This window comes from Ovis aries, chromosome 2 (assembly GCF_016772045.2).
Source record: "Ovis aries strain OAR_USU_Benz2616 breed Rambouillet chromosome 2, ARS-UI_Ramb_v3.0, whole genome shotgun sequence".
Lineage (NCBI taxonomy): Eukaryota > Metazoa > Chordata > Mammalia > Artiodactyla > Bovidae > Ovis > Ovis aries.
In genome coordinates, this window is record NC_056055.1 from 166,525,326 (window position 1) to 166,538,999 (window position 13,674).

Consider the following 13,674-nt stretch of genomic DNA (forward strand, 5'->3'; position numbering starts at 1 on the left):
TTTTCAATTTACTTGGTGTAATTCCATCAGATGAATCACTATCTGTGGCAGCTATATAACTTTATGAAATATATTTCTGAAATTATAAGGCTTGAAAGTAAAAATTACTCCTTGCTCCAAGGGCTGCAGAATGTGTGCTTGTCAGCAGGCATGAAAACATTAAGCTCGCTGTCCATCTCCATCAGAGCTTCTGGGTGACCAGGTGCACTGTGAATGAGCAGCAATATTTTGAATGAAATCTTTTCTTTTTGCTGAGCAGTAGGTCTCAACAGTGGGCTTAAGAAATCAGTAAACCATGTTGTCAACAGATGTGCTGTCAGCCAGGCTTTGTTGTTCCATTTACAGAGCACAGGCAGCATGGATACAGCATAATTCTTAAGGGCCTAGGATTTTCAGAATGGTAAATGAACTTTGGCTTCAATTTAAAGTCACCAGATCATTAGCTTCTTATAAGAGAGTCAGACTGTCCTTTGAAGTTTTGAAGCCAGGCATTGACTTCTCTTCTCCATGAAAGTCCTAGATGGAATCTTCTTCCAATAGAAGGCTGTTTCATCTGCATTGAAAATCCATTGTTTAGTGTAGCACCTTCATTAATTATCTTAGCTAGATCTTCTGGAAAACTTGCTGCAACTTCTATACCAGCATTTGCTGCTTCATCTTGTGCTTTGATGTTATGGAGACAGCTTCTTTCATTAAATCTCCTAAGCCAACCTCTGCTGATTTAAGATTTTTCTTCTGCAGCTTTCTTATTTGTCAGTCTTTATAAACTGGAAGAGAGTTAGGACACTGCTCTGGTTTAGGCTTTGGCTTAAGGGACTATTATGGCTGGTTTGATCTTCTATCCAGACCACTAAAGCTTTCTCCATATAAGCAGAAAGACTCACTTTCTTATCGTTTGTGAATTACTAGTTTCCCTGGTGGCTTAGCTGGTAAAGAATCCTCCTGCAAAGCAGGAGACCCGGGTTCAATGCCTGGGTTGGGAAGCTCCGCTGGAGAAGGGATGGGCTACCCACTCCAGAATTCTGAGTCGGACATGACTGAGTGATTTTCACTTTCAGCCTTTCAGAGTTGCATTAAAAAAATTTTTTTTAAACTTCTGTTTGCATTCACAACTTGGCTAACTGATGCAAGAGGCCTAGCTCTCTCTGTCACAGGTTTTGACATGCCTTTCTCACTAAGCTTAATCATTTCCAGTTCTTGATTTAAAGTGAGAGACACGTGACTCTTCTCTTTATTTGAACACTTAAAGGCCACTGTAGGGTTCTTAATTGGCCTGCTTTCCATATTGTTGTGTGTTAGGAACTAGGAGACCCTCAGAGAAGGAGAGAGACAAGGGAATGGTTGGTGGGTGGAGCAGTCAGAACACAACATTTGTGGATTAAGTTCACTGTTATACATGGGTGCCCTTCACAGTGCTAGTAAACACAGCTAGTAAAACAATTACAATAGTGACTTCAGAGAGAACTGATCACAGATCACCATACCAATCATTATAATAATAAGTTTGAAATATTGTGAAGATTACCAAAATGTAACACAGAGACACAAACTGAGCAACTGCTGTTGGAAAAATGGCGTGGATAAACTTGGTACAGGGTTGCCACAAACCTTTCATTTGTATAAAAAGCAGTGTCTATGAATACTAAAGTGAAGCCCAATAAAACGAAGCATAATGTAGTATTTTCCACTATAACCGATTCATTGTTTCATGTGATTAACTCATCTCTAGAGAACAGATGGTCTTGCCTTAAAGTCAAGAGAACGGGCCTAGGAAGACTAAGTGAATTGAGCAAGAAAACATAGCTAGGAAGAGGTGATACAGAAACCCATCAAAGCGATCTAACTCCTAGACCTCACTGTTCTCATTGCACAGGCTTAAAAGAAATGGTTCAAAAGACACAAGGGAAATAAGACAGATTAGAATACGGAGATTACCTCATGTAAACCAGTGCCCATTATATCTTGACTGACCTACTGCAATTACCTCCTAACTGTTCCCCGGTTTCTACCCTTGTCACTCTACAGTCTATTCTTCTCATAGCAGTCAGAAGGATTTAAAAAAAATAAATAATATCAGATCATTTTGTGATTATCTGCCACCCCCCTCTACCCCTTGACTTTCTATTGAACTTAGAATGAAGGGCAAAACTTCTTATCTTGATTTGCAAGTGTTTCCCTGGGTGGCTTTGCTCATCTCTCTGACTTCCGTGTCCTGAGGTCATACAAACCCTGATTCTCTGGGACCAGTTTTCCTCTGCCTGGTCACTTCTCCCTCCACATCTTTGTGTCCTTCCTTTCGGGGCAAGTCTCTACTCAGATGGCACCTCCTCAAAGAGATCTTCACAGACCATCGAAAATGAGGACCATCTTCCTCATCCCTTCGGTTATTCTCTATCATGTCACCATCTTGACTCTTGGCTTATCTAGTAAACACCTTGTATATTTGATTATTATCTATCACTTGACATCAAAATGAATACTTCATCCGATCTTGACTCCGTTGGGCTCTTCTTAGTACTTAGAAGAGACCCTGACTCATAGAAGGTTTTTCAGTAAATATTTTTCAATAAATAAATCTCCATTTCAAGTCACCCTTAGGCAAATTAAAGTCTTATTTTATTCTTTAAACTAATTTTCCTCATTTCTTGATTCTTATATACTTTTAAATTTATAATACTTTTGGGGGTGGGGCATCGCAAGACCGGGAAAGTCCCTTGCAGTTTCAGCCTTGAAATTTGAAAGGTGGCTTTTGGCAGACTGGCAGGGGGCTGGCAGAGGCTTGGCAATCATCAGTATCACTGAGAGGAATCACACTGTGGACATTCACATAAGTAGACGACAGTCCTAATTGTGGTCTTACCACCTGGGTTGAGAGTTGCCCATTGTTTAGGCAGTTTTTCTTGGCCTGTTGGGCCAGGATGTTAGTGCTGGCTCTGGCCTTCCATCTTATCAGCTGCCTCTTTATTTTGCCAAGTCTTTATTATCTGGTCCATGTTGGACAATCAGATTATGACCTCATGTGGAGGTAATAGGTAGAGAGAAGTTGGTGGTTTATCAGGTCGACTGGACATAAACTTTCAAACTCTGAATTTTTTTTTTCTTGGGGTTATATAATGTTTTGGCCCTAAGAAGCCTGGTAGTCTATTCAGGCCTACCATCACTGGTGGTCCAACATTATTCATTAATTCGCTTAAGGAATTAATTCACATTCAGCAAAAACCTACTTGAAGGCTATTATGTTCTAAGTATAGTAAGAACTGGGGGGTTACTTAGGAGACCAAACCAGGCAAAATCTTGCTTGCATAGAGGCTACAGTGTAGAGGAGGAGGGCAGTAACTGAAGCAGCAAATAAAGAAGCAAGGCAGTTTCAGGCAGTATGTGTTGTGAAGAAAACAAAACATTGATATGAAGAGTGAATGGGTGAATACAGTGGAGGCATGTTTCAGACATGTTAGTAATGGAAGGTCTTGCTGAAAAGATGATTTGAATGTTGAGAAGAGTGAGTCCAGTAGGGACTAGAAGAAGCACATTTCAGGTACATAGGAGCAGAATCCAGAGCCTTGGGAAGGAAATGAGCTTCATGTGTCTGAGGAAGGAAGGAAGGAAGGAAGTCAGGGTGGTTGGAGAATAGTAAGATGAGAGACAGGGACACAGTAAGGTCAGAGAGATAGGAAGGAAAGAGAATCTATGGGGCCTACAAATCCTAGGAGTTCCTTATTAATTTACATCGAATAGACCAACAGGTTTCTTGGCTATTAGATTAGAATATCCATGGAAATATAGGCTCCATGTCAATGAGAATGTCATTTGCTGTATTCACTGCTATATTTCCAGCATCCTCCATGATGCCTGGCACATAGTAAGAAGGTTTTGAGTGTCTGTCAATGAATAAACGGTGTAAAAGCCAAAATCTTACTTTATGAAGCTCACTTCTCACTTTAATATCAATTCTGATGTCTCAGGACCCTCAGAGAAGAGGAAAGTGGACAGGCATACCTACCATTACATCTCCAGTAGGCCATGAACGTGAGGGCGTATCAGGAGGATGATTGTGAAGTTTGCATGACTCTAACTCACTCAGATTTTAATCTGATCATTGCTTCACCCCTAACTTTGTAAACTTTGGATGCTTCTCTTCGGGGAGTTCATGGGGACCTGAAAAAGTTCCTCCCTGCCTCTACACTTGTGACTTTTTCTTTCTAGAAGAAACTTTGAAGTAATGAGAATACTCTTTTTTTTCCCCCCTATAGCACACTTTTGTTAGGAAATGCTTTTCAACTACATGGAGTGCCTTGAAAAAGAGGTGCCATATGTGAGTCACTGAAGCCAAAATTATCGGCAAAAGGGACCTTCCTGTGTGAAAACAAAAACCAAAGCATACTTTCAGAATTCAAAATTCAGCGCATGGACTTAACAAGAGTAAAACAATTAATTTCATCCCTATTTAGTCAATTCTGATTTTCTCTCTATTTTGTCATTTCCAGCATTCTGGAGAGCCAAGATGGCAAGCAAAGCAGCACCACTATCTCCTATAGCATGCCTGGCTTGCCCAATAGCCAATGACATGCAGTAAATCATCTCTCCTCAAGCTTTTTCTCACCGAGGCAGAGAATGGGAATTTGGGATTTTTTCACTCTTTATTTGTGTCCCATGATTTTTTTATCCAGTCTAAATTAAGTGTTAATTTATAGGAGTCTGGGAGAAAATAAATGCAAAATATCACTTGAGTGTTCTTTACTGAGACACCTAAGAAGTAGAACCTAACACAATGTACCTATGATATCATTTGATAGGAGTTTATCAGAAGTTCATCATTCTCTTATTTTGTTGCACCAAATCGTTATTTAACCCATAAAGAGTATTGTGCACTTTGTTGTACTGGGGATACAGAAATGAATCAAACTTACTACCCTCCATGAAGTCACAGGCAGTTAGGGGTTATTTATTGAAAGAACACTTTAAAATGAGGTTTCCTTTTATAAGAGTCCCACAGACTGGACATCAAGAAAGTATAGTAGCATAATAAGAAGTGGGTTTTGGTTCTTTGATGTTAAAAAGAAGAAAATGTCTCTCTCTTCCCTCCTCTACAGTAAATTGAATCCAGCAACCAGTGACATATTCTTTGGAGTAAGTTTAAAGTGGGTTCATTGTCTGGCTTTAAAACATATTACCCTTGTGGCCTTAGAAAAGTTACTTAATCTTTCTGAACCATGATTTTCATGTATGCATAATGTGGATAATAAAGTTTATCTACCTAGCAAAATTCTATATGGATTAGAAATCATTCTAACTTTGCATACCTGCCATGTAGTAGATTCTCAATAAGCACTAGCTATCATCAGCGTTAGTATTATTCTGTTACATTTTAAAATATTATTTACCCTTTAGTTTTGTTAGCAAATCCTTAGGCACAACAATTTCCCTTTTCATTTATTCCAGAATCTACAATATTGGAAAAGGATTGCAGTTATGAAAAATGCCAGCAATTTTAATCATATGAATAATATACATGTTACATTCATGACATTAATTTCTTAGTTACATCCTAAATCATGACTCAGACTTCATAAAGTTAGTTAACATTATTATATCAATCAATAGTCAAAGAGAAACCGTTTATCATTAGAAACTGCTTAACAAAAAAGGGTTCACAGTCTATTTCTTCTTTTATAAAAATACATTTCACATGTCTTATGGTTTGTAGGTCATGTTTTCTCTAAATAGCCAGAATAAAACTAGTTGAACATTGCACAGGGGTTCCCAGACCTGGCTATGCACTTGACTCGGCTGGAAAGTTCTTCTTTGAAAACGAATATTTATAGCTCTAACCTCAGCCTTTTGCATCAGAGTTTTTATGACTGAACTTCAAAAATCAAATATGCAGGGCAGGAATAGAGATGCAGACATAGAAAATGGGCTTGTGGACACAGCGGGGGAAGGAGAATGGGGGACAAATTTAGAGAGCAGCATTGAAATATATTCATTACCATGTGTAAAATGGATAGCTGGTGGGAAGTTGCCATATAAGACAGGGAGTTCAGCCTCGAGCTCTGTGATGACCTAGCCGAGTGGGATAGTGGGTGGGAGAGAGGGAGGCTCAAGAAGGAGGGGATATATATATATATATACACACATATAGCTGATTCACTTTGTTGGACAGCAGAAACACAACATTGTAAAGCAACTATACACTATTTTAAAAAATAAATAAACAGTGGCCATGATCTGTCAAAAATAAATAAAATAAAAAAACTTAAAAAGCCCCACTACTTGATTCTTATGGCAGACAGACTTTACAATGATCCCTGATTATCTCTTGATCCTTGTATTCATGCCTTCTGTAATCCCCTCCTCTAAGGTATGGACAGGAACCACAACTTGCTTCTAACCAACAGTATGCACCAAAGGTGTTGAGTTATAACCTTCTTGATATCTTACAAAAGATTATAACTTTGCTTCAGCCACTGGTCTCTCTCCCTAATTGCTCTGATGAAGAAAGCTGCCATGTTGTGAGATGGTATATGGGGAGGTCCACAAGGCCTTTGACCAATAGCCAGTATTGTTGAGGCCTTAAGCTCAACAACCTATAAGGAACTAAATCCTGCCAACAACCATGGGAGCTTAGAAGCAGACCTGCCCCCACTTGAGCACCCAGATCAGGGCCCATGCCTGGCTGACACCTTGACTGCAGTCTTATGCAGAATTCAGCTAATCTACCTCTGACCCACAAAAATGGGAAATTATAAATGTGTGTTGCTTAAGCAGCTAAGTTGCTGGTAACATCGTTACCTAGCAGTAGATAACCAATACAATTTTGAAATAAAGTCAGGGCTGGGAACCAATGCTTTAGACTTTGTTTAGAATAGAAGTAAGTTCAAAGTGTTTTTCTACTAATTTTTAATGACTATTCATTAATTCTAATAATAATGATAAATGATGATGGATTTTTATAAATATCCATAGAGGTTTGTTTGAAGGTTGGTAGTCACACATCTCTGATTGGTCTAATTTCTGGACTCAATTTTCTGACCCAATGGAAAAAGCACAACTAAAGTAGGCCTGAAAATTTCAGCAAAATTTACTCCTCCTCTCCAATGAACATGAGGCTATTCTTTTGGAATCTGGAATTTCCCAAAAGCCTTTGGATAAGATAAAGCTAACCCAGACTTCCTATGAATTTGGCTAGGTATGAGACAAATCATTGGACAGTCTCTAAAGAAAAATAATATTATTATCATCAGAGAAAACTCAGTCATGTGGAAGCCAAAAGCCATATTTGATTATTAATATTTAGTACCATGTTATTATTAAGACAATTAAGTAATATTGATTTGATTTCAAGTAACTACTTGTCATCTTAATTAAATCTAATACTGATTATCATTGCTTGATTCAGAGTTTTTAAAGTCCTTACATTTTCATTGTTATTCCCATTTTGGAAATGAAGAGTCTGTGATTCGAAGGGGTTAACGTAGTTTCTATTGGACTAACAAATAGCTCGGAATGAAGAGAAGGAGGCAGTTTCATTGATGCCGACCCAGTGCTCTTTCCTGACTAGATGATCTCTGCCTTTGATTGTTTCACCACAGAGTTAAGTCAGTTTCTTATTGCTTGGTATATAATGAATCATAAAATATAGTTCACAATAGATGAATGGTGTCATTTGTTTAAAAATAAGTAGGTAGAATTTTTTTACTTTAAAGACTAAACATATTTGAAAGTTATTATTCAAATATTACATGAAACTAAAAACTATATAAATATATGTGCATGTGAAGATCTTATTGTTTTGACCTCTTTGTTTAGCGTTACTTACTAATAACAAATACATTTTCTTAAGCAGCTACGAAGCAACACAAGCTTTGGCATCAATAGTCTTTGAGACCTCTGACTCAATGTAGCTGAAAAATGAGGTCTGAGAAAGTTTCCAAAGCCCTGAATGATGTTAGAGTCTGGCCCTTTTATGATCAAGTGATCTTTTCAGCTTTAATGGGAAAAATAAATCATTGTTAAAAGATAATCTTGTCACATGGAAGCCAGAAAGGTGCAATATCAATGATTCAACTTACCAAAAAACCGCCCTGTGGAATGGATAAAGCAAATAACACAGTTTGTTTTGTTGTAGCTGTGGTTGGTGGTGAGAGGGGAGTAGGCTTAAGGAAATACCTCGTTTTAAAAATAATAAGAGGGCAATATAAACTCTCTTAATAGAAAAATGAATGGACTTGATACAAGGGCTATTTTATGAGAACAGAACTAGAAGTTTTGAAATCCTTTTCCAGATCTTTTTCTGTTTCATCCAATTGCTTATTGCATGGTGAAACTGCCAATTGTTCACATTCTTTCTCGCTTTCCTCTTCTCTTATTCAATTTTTGATGCTGCAAATAATATGAAAAGCACCAGGATAGCTACTAAAGTTTATGCTTTGCTTTCTTTTGGTTTGTGGTACAAATCTATATAAAAGTAGTTTAGATATAGCTGGCAACACAAAATTGTTCTTCTAATAGTTTATTTTCAATGGAGCTTATTCTTAGCATGATCAAAATAAGCAAGTTCATCTCTTTAAGCCAATATTTAATTTGGATTATTATGCCAGTAAGATCTGGGTGAATAAAGATATGCAAAGTATAAGACTGTAAATTAATGGGAAAAAATCTTCTTCCACTTTAAAATAACACACATACAATCGTATGCACACACACACGTACACACACCCACATACCCAATTAAGATTCTTGGCCATGGAGATTTATGGCATTTATATATTTTGTTCCTCTGGGTGTGAAAAAGTGAAGGAGGGTGTCCCTGAGAATGTTCCTTTAAATTATTTTTCTATATATGGAAAGCATGTCTAAAATTCTGGTAAGAAGTAACTTCTTCCAGTTCAGAGAAATGCTTAGAGGGAAGATTTGTTATTGTGCACCAAGAAACACCAGTTTGGAAAACGCTCAATCAGTTCTTCTCTCAGCGCCTCACAGTCCTCTATTGTCTCATGGGCTCAGGAAGTTTTGCAGTTAATATTTCCAAAAAGAATGCCAGTTTTCCTTGTTCTTTTTTTTCAAAGGGTGAAAGAGAGCTTCTAAGTAATATAAAAGGGAGTCTGAACTGAATTTAGAGTTTGACCAATAAGCCCGATGGGCAGCTCAAACCAGAATTCTGGTGTCAAAGGAGGGGGAGTTCAGACTGGTGGGATTTCTAAGACCCACTTTCAGAAGTTCTCAAGACAGGGATGCGGCATCCTCAGTGCTAAAGTCTGTCCTTTGTAAAAGGGCCCCCCACACAAGTCGCATCACAGATCATGCTAAAGAATCAACGCAGTGTCACTGGCTGATGACAAGTTGACATCTAAGATCATAGACTAGTTTCTTTGGGGGCTGCCCTAGTAGAATGGAGGAGAAGCATCAGCAAATGTCACTGAAAGCTGTCACCAAATATAACAAACAGGGAAGAGCACAGCTCACTAATGCATCAATAGCCAGTGAATCTAGAGTCTTTCATGACTCTTTGTGAGGGTCGCAACAGAATACTGTGGTAGTTTCTTGTTCCAAACATAGATACATGAAGCTCTGCTGAGAATGGTAGCGTCAGGAGTCAGACTTCTTCCTAACTGTAGCATTCGGCGTTTTCCCAGGCATTTCTCTTTCTTGAAAAGTTTCAGTCAAACTCCTACGACAGTACTTGTCACTTACAAATACCAGAAAATAGAAAGCCACTAAGAAGTGGGTAAAACATGAAGAGACTGATCTTCACTTTTGTAAGGAGGTAATAAACAATCAATAAATGGGCAAAGTCAAACCCAGCGGTGGTTTTCGACACTGGCTCTGAGACACAGAGATGTGGGATCTAGTCCGAGCCCTCTCACTCACTTGCTTTATGACCTTAGGACATTATTTAACATTTCTGGGTCTCAGTTTCCTCACCTTTAGAATGGAAACAGTGATAACCCACATTCTGTGGAATGGTAGGACTAAATTAAATAAGTAAAACACTTGGTAAAGTGCCTGGCAGATAATAAATTATGAAAATATGTTAGCTACTTTTATAATAGTAATTATTATCATCCTCATCATTACCAGTTACAATTAGGAAATGCTTTTCAAAAGTGATCACTTTGAATTTAACTTGTATGCCATCTGATCTGGAAGTATAATAAGGGTATCCAATTCCTACTGATTTAGTGAGTCAAACAGAAAACCAAAACAAATTGAATCATTCAACTGGTGTATTTAGAATTGCTGATGATTATAGCATTCAAGAAAGTTAGTGAAATACATAAATTGCAATTAAACTGTTCTTGAAAATCACCAAAATCAGTTTTCATTTGTCTAGTCTAATGGTGGGTAGGGCTTATTCATTTAAAAAATATACATTTAGAACCTTCTGAAAAGGAAACATTGTGGAATGTGAACACGGAGGAGATAAAAGGTGTTAATACAGAGAGGGTATGCCAAAACCAGATAGAACTATGTTCTATCTTAGAATACAAAAAGGAATGCATTGCATTCACATATCCTGTTTTGCTTTTCAAGGAATTATCACTGGACTGCCACTTTATTGCCTTGCACATGCTTGCAAACACACACACACATATTCACTCACATACATACACACACATAGAGGAAATCACAGTGATGTACACATTCAGTCCCTTTGTATCCAGCACTGATTCTCTCCTATGTCAGCTCTGTTGTCAGCAACCAGCATGAGAAGGGGAAGGTATGGTGTTAGAACAAATGTTACAGCTCCACTCCTGTAATTTCATTCACAAGATAATCTGATTAGTAAAATTTGAGGGAGACTGGCATATCGTTTATCATCTAATCCAAAAAAAAAAAAAGAACACAACATAGCTTGGACAAAATCACTAGTATCAAAGGTTCTAATACAGCATAATTTGTGCTGAGTGTATTGCATTCTGACAGTGCTATAAACCAGGGAGACAGTTTACTGACAATTCTGTGCTACCAGATACCAACTCAGGCCTCTGTCCAGCTTTACATTGTCAGCTCTCATGGAAACATGAGCAGTTACACAGCCCCAGAGGATGCTGAAGTTTTGCAAAATACGAGATGGACAGATTTCATATTTTCATTGCAGATTTTTTTTTTTCCTTTTCAAACTGCTGAGCATAATTTTTTTAAAGGCAGGAAATGCAACTAATGTTTGTTTCTAGCATGGCTTCTGTTTTGAGATTTCTTCTTTGTAGAAGAAATGTGTTGCCCAGCTGTCTAGAATCCCAATCAGGATATGGTTTCTGTATGAAATATATTACAAGAATGATTTTAGCTGGTTATAAACAGGAACGGTTATAAAAAGCTGGGGCTATTTTATCCAATTTTTATCCACAGAGGGTGTACTCTGGTTCAGGCCAATGGGACCAATATGAATACATAAGGTAATGTTCAGTTCTGCCTTCTGCCCATGAAGGACAGTAATTCTGAAAAACAAAAGTACATATTAGTGAGCAAACAGATTCTTAGTTACAGTGTAAGTGAAAGTCGCTCAGTTGTGTACAACTCTTTGCGACCCCATGGACTATACAGTACATGGAATTATCGAGGCCAGAATACTGGAGTGGGTAGCCTTTCCCTTCTTCAGGTGGTCTTTCCAACCCAGGGATAGAACCCAGGCCTCCCACACTGCAGGCAGAATCTTTACCAGCCGATTCACAGGGAAAGTTACAGAGATGCTCAGAAATAAGAAGCACGTGGCCACTGGCCAAAAGCATTGCAGTTAACACTTAAAAACATGGTTCAACCCAAGCTGAACTGCTGGAGAGGTTAATGCTTCTTAGTATTAATACTTCTCCTATTTGCAACACACACACACACAGACAATATACAACAGATATTAACAGCTCCCTGCATGGACACTCCAAGAGCTACTGGTTAATGAGAGTAGATACAAGACTGATTTAAATCCTACCTTTTTAGGTGTATAGAGATTCAGGGAGTAGACAGATATTTCAAACAGTATGCTCTTTTTTCTTATTCCAAGACTTTCAAATTGTAATGCTTCTGAAATATAATCACTGAATACATTTGATAAAGTTCTCTTTAAAATAATGGCATTAAATATCTGGGTCTTAGATGGAATTTTAGAAGTTAGATATGCTTGTACGAATGCAAATTTAACTACCCAGCATAATGGGCACCCAGAGAAGGAATCTGACTGAAGGAATGTTGCAAGCTCCCTGGAGAAAATGATTTATAATCTGAGCCTTGAAGAATAAGGATAAATCTAATGAGACAGGAAGTTTTTGTATGTGGGATAGGAAGGAAACGATAGGAGGATATTGAAAGTAGATGAAAGAGTGTATGCAAAAGCATTAAGAAATACAACAGCATGTAAATAAGGAAGTACAGTTATGAATGTATTGTGAAAGAAATTCTGAGGGCCTGCATCTGGCTAGAAGTAGGTGGGAAGCCAGATTATGAAGACTGTATAAATTCTCCTGAAGGCAATGAGACACTATTGACTTTTTAAGTGAAAGGGAAACTTAGATGTACTGAACAACTACCATGAGTCTGTTATGTTACTAAGGGAATACCACATCTTATCTCATTTCATTCTCACATGTATTTCCAAAGCACCTCCTTCCTGTTTTTACTGATGAAAAACAGCATAGGAGAATTAAATAGATGCCAAGGACACAAGGAGAGAGTGCCTCATTTTTATCCCACATGTATAACTCACATCTCAAGATGTTTCGATCTTTTATTTTCTTAAACATTTCCTAATTTTTATTTTTTTAAATTCCCATCTTTTATAGAGGAAGTTTAGGTTTACAGGAAAGCTTAATAGAAAATACAGTTTCCAACATACCCCCCTTATACTTGTCCACTCCCCCACCATTTCCCTTATTAGTAAGATCTTGCATTAATGTAGTACATTTGTTACAACTGATGAGCCAATATTTGTAAGTTATTATTAACTAAAGTCCATAGTTTTCATTAAGGCTCACTCAGGGTTATATATTATTTAGATTTCAATAAATGTATAATGACATGTATCCGCCTATACAATATCAAACAGAATAGTTTCATAGCCCTAAAAAGCCCCCATGCTCACTCATTCTTCTCTCTCTCCCCTCAAATCCTTTACTATCACTGATCTTGTACAATCTCCACAGTTTTGCCTTTTCTAAAATGTCATATAGCTGAGATGATATAGTATATAGCATTTTCAGACTGGCTTCCTTCACCTAGCAATATGCAGTTAAGTTTTCTCCAAGCCTTTTCATGACTTGATAGCTCTTTTCTTTTTATCAGTAAATAATATTCCATTATAGGGATGTTTTATGGTTTGTTTATCTAGTCACCTATTAAAGGAAATCTTGGTTGCCTTAAAATTTTACCAATATGAATAAAATTAATGAAAATATTTTGTGCAGTTTCTTTTGTGTGTGTGGACATAAGACTTGAACTCATTTGGGTAAATACCAAGGAATACACCTGTTGGGTAATAAGGTAAGAATAAGTTTATTTTCATAATAAACTGCTAAGGTATTTTCTGAGTTAGTTGTACTATTTTTCATTTCTACTAGTATGAATGAGAGTTCCTGTTGCTACACATCCCCGTCAGCGTTTGGTGCTGTCAGTGTTTTAAATTTTAGCTATTCTAATAGGCTTGTAGTAGTATTTCATTGTTGTTCTACTTTGTAATCCTTGATG

General features: G+C 37.5%; 1 protein-coding gene across 4 annotated transcripts in view; it reads right to left on the bottom strand.

Annotated features, from left to right (window-relative positions):
* Window positions 1-13,674, bottom strand: part of ARHGAP15 (Rho GTPase activating protein 15) — a 700,830-nt gene that overhangs the window by 196,949 nt on the left and 490,207 nt on the right. The window lies entirely within an intron of this gene.